Source organism: Phascolarctos cinereus, unplaced genomic scaffold (assembly GCF_003287225.1).
Source record: "Phascolarctos cinereus isolate Bilbo 61053 unplaced genomic scaffold, phaCin_HiC Scaffold_5;HRSCAF=322, whole genome shotgun sequence".
NCBI lineage: Eukaryota > Metazoa > Chordata > Mammalia > Diprotodontia > Phascolarctidae > Phascolarctos > Phascolarctos cinereus.
This window is the reverse complement of record NW_027555958.1, coordinates 143,111,606-143,123,649: the sequence shown is the minus strand read 5'-3', so window position 1 is coordinate 143,123,649 and position 12,044 is coordinate 143,111,606. Positions and strand designations below refer to the sequence as shown.

Here is a 12,044-nt window from a genome sequence, read left to right as displayed (position 1 = left end):
CTGGCATGGAGTTGGCGCTATGTAAATATTATTATTATTATGATGATGATGATTCTAGAGGTTTCCTCTTAGACATTAGTCTCTAGTTATTATGCCCTACTGCCACCAAAATCAAATGGAAAGTAATTTAAAAGCTAGTTCAACAGTAAATTTATTATCTTATCAAAAGAAAAATAAATGGAGAGAAAACAAAGATCCATTTAAAATTATAAAATAAAATATCAAATGAAATGCTAGATAAAAAGAGGCTGATTACCTCTGAATACAACTGTTGTAAAATTGTGTTTTTCCTGATTGGGATGGGTATTTGATCAAGATAAAGACTCTTGCTGGTTCCTATTCAAGTTTCTGATGTAAGCAATCAGCATATTGAATCAATCAAACCTCAAAGAAAATCCACTTTCTAAATTCCTTAGTGAAGTCAACTGTTCTCTACAGCACTTCCAGAAGCCAAATTCCAGAAGAAGAATGCAGAATATTGAAATATCTGAGAAAAGGACACAATGCCTCATATTTTGGAAAAATGCTTGAGATTTTGTAGTTGTCTAATGAGCATTGGAGGCACTATTTTTTTTTAAACGTAGTAGTGTCTCATGCAACTGCGGTGAAACCCCTCCCCTCATCCCAATTCTGAGGATTGAGACTCCACATGGCTCAAGTACTGAAGTGTACCGCTAAAGTTACCCCTAGGTCATTTGAGAACCATCCTTGAAAAGGTAGGTCACTTCTTTCTCTTTGTCGAAGGTATGAAACTAAGTGAGCCTGTTCCAGGGACTCAACTTTATAAGATAGTAGGATTTTTAGGACTGGAAGGGACTTAAGAAATCATCCAATCTAAACCCATTTATTTTCCAGGTAAGAGAACCAAAATTCCAGGGCTCCTTCCAGTACATGTGGGGTTAGGGAGACCGACCCATTTGTAACCACAACTTCCCTTTCCCAGGGTGATGGGAGGTGACCTGAGTGGCCAAAGAAAGCATTAGGCTGGATCTCGAAGGACCAAAGTTTTTTTCATTCCTGTGAGCCTTGCAGGACAAGCTGAAACGCAGGGCGTCTGATAGCATAAAGGCTGGAAAAGAAAAGCTTGGAGGGAACCAGTTCTAAGAAAAGGCAAAGGGTTGAGGGGAGTGGGGGGTTTCAGGAGGAAGGGGGTTCCCCAGGTTCCAGTCTCCTCCCCAATTCACAGCTGGCTCTGGTGACGTTGCGGTTTCCACCCCTCTCCCTCCGTCTCTCCCTCCTCCTAACTACCCCCCCCCGCCCCACTAGTGGAGCCAAGGCACAATCTCCCCTCCCCTCGGCCTCCCACCACCACACGCCCCACCCCACCCCCTGGCTTGCTCTCCTTACGGACCCAGTCCCTCCCGCCTGGCCGTAGGCTCAGGCGGCCAGCGCATCCCGGGAGGCGGTGGAGGGGCGCAGACCGAAGAGTTCCTAGCGCACATCCATGGAGCAGCGGGGACGGAGGGGCGCCAGGGGAGGAGGGCTTCCCCCACCCAAGGCTCCAGCCGCCATGGAGTGAAAACGGGGCGGCAGGGGCCGGAGAGCCCGGGCCAAGACGAGGAGCCTGCTGAGAACTGAGCGGCTGCAGCGGCCCGGGAGCGGTAAGTGGAATGAGTGAAGAAGGCGCGGGTGTTGGAGCAAGAGAGCGAGAGCGCTCGGAGCGCACAAAGTTTCCTCGGGCAAGTTTCAAGTTTGCCCGGGCCTCTTTGGGTTATAATGGGGAAGAGGCGTCCCGGACAGGAGCATCTCCATCAGAAAGGCTGGAGGATCAATGGAAAGTTACGGGCACCTCTAACTAGCACTCGCCCGCTGCGCTAGGGCCGAACTGGGCCGGGAGCGGAGAGCTCCGGAGCTTCCCAGACCCCTGCCTCCAAGAGAGAGGCTAGGGAGCATGGAGTGAAGCCACGAGTCGGAGGCTGCAGTGATCTGCACAGACAGTTTCTGCTACCTTCTCTCCTTTTGCCCCCTACTCAATTTAAAGGACCATCACAATGCTAGGTACACCGGCAGAGCCCAATACTATTAGACTGGTTATGGGCACATACGCCATCGCCCACAGCCCCTCTGTCTCCTGGGAATTGACTTCTCCCAGTCCTCATTTCTCCCCCCGCCCATCCCCGCTACTTTAACCCCTTGACGTGTTGGCATTACAGAGGGAGGGGTGAGAGGGGTACTCACAGGATCTTTGCTCTCTACAAATGGCCCAATTTGGTACTACAGAATCTTATCCGAGGAAGTACATCCCAAGCGAGAGAGAGAGAGAGAGAGAGAGAGAGAGAGAGAGAGAGAGAGAGAGAGAGAGAGAGAGAGAGAGAGAGAGAGAGGTTCATTTTTCCTTGAAGGAAAAAAGAGACTGCATTCTTGCCCCCCTTTCCTAACCCCCCAGTAGGTAGGATGTATTTTGAGAGAATTCATTGTGAAATTATTTAAGATTGGTTTCATTTCTGAAAAGAATCTTAAAGTCTGAATTTTGTTTATTGCTGCTAACACTTAGAACAGGAAATGCCACATTTCAGTTTTTCTGGGAGAGGCAGTTAATAAAGTCTTCATTTATTTTTCGACTGTGACTGCTTCGAAGCAGCTAGATGATGTTGCATTAAATTGAGGAAAGAACTTTCTCACTTAGAGGTTACTTCAAAAATTATATTTAAAGATTTGAGTTTATTTTTCAGACTAGGATTTTACTGGTCTAAGACAAGCCCTCTTTTTCCTAGTTTTCTGCTTATCTTTGTTCTCTAAAACTGGAATGCTGAATCTGTGGTGATTAACATGCATTAGTACTTCATATTATAGTATCTGAACTCAGATCTTCATGGCTTTGAGGCTAGCTCACTAACTACTGTGCCATGATACTTCTCTTTAAATATTAAATTTAACTAAACTAAACCTGTGGCTTTCAAAATTAAAGTTGGCATGCTTTTTTAAAAAAAATTGATATTTCCCTCAAAGCCCAGTGGAGTTCCCCAAAAAAAGACTTTGAAGGAAGTGGAAACTTAAAGCAGAACACATCATTATGTTCTTACCAACAAAGAAATGAAAGGTTCTGTTCTTAATTCTTTCTCAGAACTTATTTCAGGTTCCTCCTTTTTAGGTTGGGGACTACATATAAAGAAAGCACAATGTATTACCAAATTAGATATTCTGGAAGTCTTTTAGGAATATAAGATTGCCACAGAGTCCAGTTGTCCTGACAGTTTGACAGGCATTGCAGGATGAAAGGATTATTGCCCCTGACACAATTCTTAAAACACTTTCTTTGACCCCTTATTTTCAGTGAATAGTTCACTCTCAGATATTAAATCATTCATAAAGGGAATCATTAGATAAGAGCTGCTCCATACAATCATTTAAAAAATAATATACTGTTAATTTTCAGGATTCCTTTATTCATAATTGTGATACAAAAATCTTTTTAAAAACAACTCCTATTTATTTAATAGATTGTTTTATGATACCTAATTAAGATCCCGTTGTATTGCATGAAAAAAAAAATGGCCCTCACCTGATCATTATGATTTCAACTTAAGAGAAAAAGAGGAAGAGAAAAAAATTTGTGAAATACATGTCAGTGGTGTCTAACAGTTCTCACAAGTGGAAAGGAACTTCTAAAATAGTGTGTTGTAATTGCAAAATGCAAATAAATATTGGACTCATAATATCTTGATGCAAATATTTATCCTTGCTTCTGCTTTTTTTAAAAAGAGAAATGAGCAACAAAAATATTAGTTACAATTAGCATTATTAAAGCTTTTAAAGATTAAACATTAAAGCTATTAAAACTTAAAAACTGTACTTAGACTTTTGGGATATTCTGTATAAACTTCTTTAATATAGATAGATCGACAGACAGACAATATATAATGTATGTATGTAATCTATACATCCAAGGAATAAAATAGTTATATTGTGAGAGCTGATGAATTTCAGCATTTTTCAAAACTGAGAGTCCTGGTCTAAATGATTTCAAAGGTGCCTTCCAACTCTATAATTCTATGACTCTAGTTATCTAACTTCATTCTTGGGAACAAAAGAGTTTTCATTGGCTAGGTTGCAGAAAGCAGTTTCGAAAACTATCCAGGCAAAGAAAATGAGATGGAAAACATGAAAGTGTTGGTGAAGAGGACTGTGACTGTGTACTAACAAATTGTCCTCTCTATATATTCACATGTATCTAGGCATTTGGCATAGGGAAACAGAAAAAAGCCTCTCAGCTATATTCTGTCATGGCAACTTTTTAGAAATAAACAATATTCAAATGTAGTTACTGAAATGTAAAAGCTTTAATATAAATTACATGATAATTAATGCCTAGGATTTGTGTAATTTATATTTTTCAAAGTTTCTTTTTAAACATAGTACAGTTTATTTCACAATGAAAATAACACTCATTGGTCTAAGTTGAAATGGGTGCCATTGTCTGCATTTTACATATAAGAAACGGAGAGAAGTAAATGGATTTACCCAACCAAGATAACCCAAGTAGTTAGGGCCAACATGAAATTAACTAATAGAGGACACTTTATTGTGGAATAGTTGTTTTAATTTAGAATGTTGAGTTTTAAATCTAAAGGAGGCCTTAGAGTTCATCTAGTTTAATCTCTTCATTTTATTGATTAGGAAGCTGAAGCCAAGAGAAATTAAACCATTGCACAAGAATGGCTACATAGCTGCAAAAGTTAGTGACAGTTACTGGGATTAGGACCTAGGTTTCTTGGTTGTTAGTCCAGTCTACAGCCTCTACACCACGCTGCCTCTCTAGGCATGCTGCTGTATCACTATGTCAACACTCAAAATCAATGAATAAATGAATATTTTTTTTTATTGCTAAGTGTTTACTATATGACAAGCTCTGTACTAAGCACTGAGGATGAAAACAAAAAAGTAAGACAGACCTTGGTCTCAAGGAGCTCAGATTCTAAAAGGGAGAGACAACACTTTTAGCAGCACCAAAAGCTGCAAGTCAAATAGAAAATGCAAGTCATGGCCCTTAGGGTGTAACAGCAAAGCAGATGGTAATGAATCTTCAGTGTAATTTCCACTAAGAAGACCCCATCTTTTTTCTGTCATTGAACCATTTGCCAGTGCCAAGGTCTTTGATGGTGAGAACTTTGTTTTCCTGGTCTACATTAGCTGTGTTGGTGGTGATAGGAATGGGCAGGCCACTTTTCCATGATGATGCCTGTAGAAGCTTAACTATTTTATTGCTGTGATTAAATAGGTAACCCTGCCTGTAATCTTTGATAGCCTATAAATCCCAGTAGCTGCAAACTACACTTCATTATTAAGTTGATTACGCAGCTGTAAAGGATATGACAATAATGCAGGAAACTAACTCCTTAGAAAATTCTGAATTGTTTGCCAAGTTATAGAACTATATTTAATATTGTTTTACTTTCCTTAACTATAATAATATCTTTTTTTTCCTTGAATGATGTCAAACACTGAAACTAACTTTTTAAGGGAAATGACACACTAAAATAGAAAGGAAAAACCTGTAGGGAAATTTAATTACGTCAAACAGTAATATACACAGTTATGAAATATACAGCTATCTGGCATAGTAGATACAGTGCTAGGATTGAAGTTAGGAAGATTAATTTTCCCCAGTTCAATCTGGTCTCAGACACTTACTAACTGCGTGGCCTAGGCAAGTCACTTAATCCTGTTTGCCTCAGTTTCCTCATCTGTAAAATGAGCTGGAGAAGGAAATGGCTAACCATTCTAGCATCTTTGCCAAGAAAACCCCAAATGGGGTCACATAGAGTCAGACACAACTGAAAAATGACCGAAACAGCTTTGATGATGTCACATAGCATATTGACATTCCAGAAGCTTTAATTTAAATCTCAATAATGTTTTTTTTCCCAAATGCAGCTGCAGATTCTTTAATTTCTGCTCAACAAACATACATTATCTTACTCTTTTCCATATTAAATATTAAAGACTGAATCAGAGTTGAGGGCATAAGAATACAACAAATTCACTGAGATTTTAAAGAAAGCAAATATATTCGTGTTCTCCAAAAAAAAAAGTTTTTTATTGCCTTCATTTATTTCATTTCTCAAGAATTCCTAAAGCTTCCAATGCAATCAAGATTAGGATGGAAGCAGAAAATTGGGAAAGAATTTTTGCACCCAGTGTCTCTGATAAAGGCCTCATTTCTAAAATATATAGAGAACTGAGTCAAATTTACAAGAATACAAGTCATTCCCCAATTGATAAATGGTCTAAGGATATGAACAGGTAGTTTTCAGATGAAGAAATTAAAGCTATCTATATCATATGAAAAAATGCTATAAATCACTTTTGATTAGAGAAATGCAAATCAAAACGACTCTGAGGTACCACATCATAACTATCAGATTGCCTAACATGACAAAACAGGAAAATGATAAATGCTGAAGAAAATGTGGGAAAATTGGAACACTAATCCATTGTTGGTGGAGCTGTGAACTATTCTGGAAAGCTATTTGGAACTATGCCCAAAGGGCTATAAAACTGTGCATAGCCTTCAACCCAGGAATACCACTTTTAGGTCTGTATCCCAAGGAGATCATACAAGTGGGAAAAGGACCCACATGCCCCAAAATATTTACAGCAGCTCTTTTTGTGGTGGCCAAGAATTGGAAATTGAGGGAATGCCCATCAATTGGGGAATGGCTGAACAAGTCGTGAATGTAATGTAATATGAACGTAATGTAATACTATCGTGCTATAAGAAATGATAAGCAGCCAGACTTCAGAAAAACCTGGAAAGACTTGTATGGTCTGACGCTGAGTGAAGTGAGCAGAACCAGGAGAACATTTTACACAGTAACAATTATGAGATAACTAACTTTGATAGACTTAGCTCTTCTCAGCAATGCAAGGATCTAAGACAACTCCAAAAGACTCATGATGGAAAATGCTGTCCACATCCAGAAAAAGAACTATGGAGTCTGAATGCAAATCGAAGCATATTATCTGCTCTCTCTCTCTTTCTCTCTCTTTCTCTTTTTTTGTTTCTTCTTTCTCATGGTTTCTCTCATTGATTCTAATTCTTCTTTACAACATGACTAATGTGGAAATAGGTTTAATATGAATGTATATGTTGAGCCTATATCAATTTACATGCTGTCTTGGGTGGGGGGAGAGGAGACATGGGGAGAAAATTTGGAACTCAAAATCTTATGGAAGTGAAGGTTGAAAACTAAAAATAAATAGATTTATTTTAAAAAAATTCCTGAAGCTGCAATTAAGAGAAAATGAAGAGTTTGAGTTTAATTCATACAGCCAATTTATAGAATGACAGTGTGTTAGAATCACCAAGGACCTCAGACATTATCTAGTACAATCTGTACCTGAAACATAAATCCCCTTTATAGTATCCTATAAAAGTAGCATCCAGCCTCTTTCTGAAGACTTCTAGTGATGGTGAACTGAGTAATTGTCAAAGAATTTTTGGACAGCCCTAGTATTGAAATAAAATCTCTCCCATTTTGGTCACCCTGCTCTGATGTGCTCCAGGTAATGAAGGTCCCCTCTAAACTATGATAACCAGAATTGGATCCTGTATTCCAGATGCGGGCTAACTAGGGTACAGTCCTTCTGATTTTCATCTTAGCTTAGCTACAGGGCAGCTTATCCGCCCACTTCTCCAATGGCCATGCAATCAAGCATTCTCCAAGTTAATTGAGAAGAAGAACTAAGGATTACCTACTTGATGCAGGAATGATCCTCTATTCCTTTGTATTTGTTCGATTAATAAAGAATTGACTGCTATAGAAATCACTCATGGCTATTGGCAATGTGCAGTTAAAAAAATAGGAAAGACTTTTCAGCACAAGACTGGTTCATAATATATCCATGGGGCATTTTGCTGCTTGAAAATGAATGTACCTTATCTCCCCCCAACATAAATACAGCATATCAGCAACTTTGTTAACTAAACTTGGTAGAGCAGATGCTCAGTAGTGATATCTAGGCATTTTTGCACCCAGGCAAATCCCATATGTGTATCAGGTAAAGACTAAAAGATTAGGTACACAAAGAAACCTAATGCCAGTGAATTTTTTTGTAATAATGATAATAATAATAGTTATTATTTTAATAACTAACATTTTTATAAATGCTTTAAATTTTGTAGAGCACTTTACATATATACTTCAGGCAGGCCCTCATTTCCTCTCTGCTTGATCATTTCACAATAGCCTGCTGACTGGGCTCCATGCCCTCCTCTCTCCAGTCCACGCAACCAACAGCTGCCAAATTGCTGTTTCTAAAGCACAATTCTGATCGTGGTACTCCTCTGCTTAGGAAGCTTGGGTGGATCTCTGTTGTCTGTGGGTCAAAGTATAAATTCCTGAGGTTAGCATTTAAAACCTATCATAATCAGACCCCGGCCTGTCTTTTCCGAATGATTTCACATTATACCCCTTGACATGTTTTACATTCCAGCCAAATAGGCCTAATTGATGTTTTCTGTACCTGACATTCTGTCTTCCACCTCTAAACTTTTGCACAGGCTGCCCTGCCATGTCTGGAATGCTTTAAATCCTCAGTCTCATTCTACCTCCTCAATGCCTATCTCCTTCAAGACTAATCTCAAGCCATTTTCTACACAAGATCTCTCCTCATTCTCTGACTTTGGTAATATTCTCCCATCCCCCCATTCCTTTCTTTTTCATTTACTTATCTTCATAGCTGTCATTTATTCCCTGTGGAATATAAGCTTATTGATAAGAACAAGGACTCTCCCACACAGTACCTGGAACAGTCATTTCATTCATTCAATTCATTCAATTAATGAATCTCCTTTGAGCCTCACAACCACACAGTGACATTTCTGTGTATACCCTAAACTGGGAAATGTTCATTATTATTATTAACATATATTATCTAAGCTCTGAAAATTCAGTCTTTTATTTCCTTGTTCCCCTTTCCATTTCCCTTTACTTATCCCTTGCACTAGACCAGCTCTATAGCATTTTTATATTCCTCTTGGGAAAATACCCTCCCTCGCCATTTTCCCTGTCTCTCCACTGATTAATTTACCCTGACCTCCCTTGCCTCCTCCCTTCCCTGCTGTCAGGATGAATTTCATATTTTGTCTGCTTCTGACAGATACAGGCAAGCACCAGCCTGTTCGTTTTTTAGAATTCATGTTCACTGAAGACTTCATCAGAAGCATCTGTTAAATCTGTAGCGGGAAGAGGGGCCTAAAGAGCCTCTGGAAGTTACTAAAAAGAAATCAGCTGAAGTTAGAAAGAAACAAACAAACAAAAAAGCTAATGGTGAGACAGTCTGTTTATTCGTGAATATAGCAGTTTGTTCCACCCATAAATTCAAGATGACACTATGAATTTAAACTAGTGTTGATTGCTTCATTGGATTTCCTACCATTTGTTTGGGTTCTTTTTAAAAATTTCTTAAAGTCTTATTCATTTTGTCATCCTATCAAATTTTTATACACAGTTCTCAAGAGAATATAATTTTCTTCTACAGAAATACCATGAAACAGTGGTAATCATAAAATTGACTTAGTATGTACACTGCCTGTTGTACTGAGGATGGCTTGTAATCACTGGTTGTGACTGTGTCAATTTGTAAGATCATATGAAATGATATGTATGTAGATATGTGTATGATATATGATATGTAAGTAGATATATACTACTTGAATTGATGACTTTCCAGGAAAAATGAATGCATTTGGTTGCAAATTCTTTAAGAAAAATGCAACATTACTGTCTGTTGCATGAATTGATATTGTTTAAAATGTAGCCTGAATGGAAATTCAGAGCCCTGATGTCTAATTTAATCTTTGGAACAGTTTTTAAAAGTGAATCAAATTTTTTAAAAAATAAAGTATAAGGAGATATAAGTGGTTTCAAAATTTTCATGACACTCTAATTTACTGATTGGGTACTTTAGTGGCATAAATGTTTCAAACTGATTCTTGCCAAGGTTTATGTTACATCCAAACAGAATATGAACCAGATGTGGAGGTCAGAATGCTGAACAGCTGCAACACAACACCTGTGTCAGAAGTAGTTTGCTTACCACAGCTCCAACTGCTAGCTTTTTTTTTTTCTCGCATTTGGTTTTTTGATTATTGTTTGAGGCCCATTACCCAAAATAAAATATAAGTAAATGATTCATAGAATTTTATAAAGTACTTAGCTATCAGCCTTCTTTGGAATTTGTGTTCAGATTAACTATGCTATTCCAGAAGTCCTTTAAAGAGAAATAAGGAAAAGGTCAGACTAGCCCAGTGAACATTTTCACTGGTTGTTCCCCATGCTTGGATTGCTTTCCCTCCTCATATGCCTCCTGGCTTCTTTCAAGATCCAGCTAAAATCCCACCTTCTACAGAAAGCCTTTTCTGAATGCCCTTAATTCTAGTGCCTTCTCTCTGTTGATTTTTCCTAATTTATCCTATATATAGCTTGCATGTATTTAGTTGTTTGCATATTGTCTCCTCCATTAGACTGTTAATCCTAGAGAGCAAGGATTATCTTTTGCCTCTCTTTGTAGGCCCAGCATTTAGCAGAGTGTCTGGGACATAGTAAGCACTCAACAAATGTTTATTAACTAACTGACAAAGGACCAGTGACTCTGAGCATTACTTGCAAGTTTTATACTTTTACAGGGACAGTGACAGGGACAGGCATGGAAGGAGGAACAACTGGGATCTCTTCTTTGTACAGTTTCATGGCACGAGCATTTCCTTGCCTTGTGTGAGAAAGGCTGCCTGACCTTAGCCGTAAATAATTTGGAGAACTTTCAGAAGAGAAACAGGAATCAAAGGGCTGAAAATAAGACCTGTGAGGACCTGAGAGTATTGTACTTAAAGAAGGGAAAGCTGAGGGATATTAATTTTAAAGCAGTACAAGAATGCAAAGGGCTCTTTCAAAGAGGATGGTGAACAGCTGCTTTTCATCTCTACAGAAGACAGAGCAAGAGGAAGTAGACATGAAGCAGTACTGTGAGGGATTTATGTTAGATACAAAGAAGAATTTTCTGAGGGTTATTAATGATTGGAGTGAGTGCCTGAGGGGGGGACTAAGGAAATCTCATTTCTCTGTCTGGAATAGCGTGTGATCTTGTTTGAAGGGGACCTGGAGGAATCAGTTCCTCAACATAAATGGCATTGCAAACAGGTGAGTGAAGAGGAATTAAGAAGTCTCTTAATGAAGGCAAAAAGGGAGAGTGTAAAAGCTGGCTTGGAACTTAACATAAAAAAAAAAACCTAAGATCTTGGCAACTGACCCATCACTTCCTGGCCAATAGAGGGAGAAAAAATGGAATCAATGTCAGATTTTTATGTTCTTGGGCTTAAAGATCACTGCAGAAAGCAACTGCAGCCATGAATTTAAAAGACTCTTGCTCCTTAGAAGGAAAGCTATAGCAAATCTGGACAGCATCCTAAAAAGCAGAGACATGACCTTGCCAACAAAGATCCATATAGTCAAAGCTATAGTTTTTCTACTATGTATGGCTATGAGAGTTGGACTGTAAGGAAAGCTGAGGCAGAATCAATGCTTTAGAATTGTGGTGTTGGAGAAGACTTTTGAGAGTCCCTTGGACAGCAAGGAGGTCAAATCAGTAAATACTTAAAGAAATTAATTCATGCTATTCACTGTAAGGTCAAATATTGAAGCAGAAGCTTAAATACTTCGGCCGCATAATGAAAAGATAAGATTCATTGGAAAAGACCCTGATATTGGGAAAGATTGAAGGCAAAAGGAAAAGAGGATGGCAGAGGATGAGATGGGTAGATAGTATAATGGAAACGATGAACATAAGCTTGGACCAACTTTAGGAGATAATGGAGTACAAAAGGGCCTGGCATGCTATGATCCATAGGGTCACAAAGAGTCAGACACAATTGAACAACAACAAAATCTATATTGTCTACTTTGGATACCTCCACCCTCTGCACCCTCAGCGTAGCAACTCAGTGGTTCAGTGGGAGATGACTGAGAGCCAGAGAGAAGGTGGAAGCCAGGTTGCCAGGTGCAACTAGAAGAACAATGAATCCAATCAAATCTAACAAGCATTTA

The 12,044-nt window shown here is 38.7% G+C and overlaps 1 protein-coding gene across 2 annotated transcripts in view; it reads left to right on the top strand.

The window, feature by feature from the left end:
- The first annotated feature begins 1,190 nt into the window (after nucleotides 1–1,190).
- Nucleotides 1,191–12,044, top strand: part of DSE (dermatan sulfate epimerase) — a 94,712-nt gene continuing 83,858 nt past the window's right edge. The window contains exon 1 of one of the 2 annotated variants that reach the window (XM_078155182.1): nucleotides 1,191–1,601. The gene's annotated coding sequence lies outside the window, so the exon portion shown is untranslated. The remainder of the gene's footprint in view (nucleotides 1,602–12,044) is intronic. The other variant, XM_020971606.2, reaches the window with a different exon arrangement.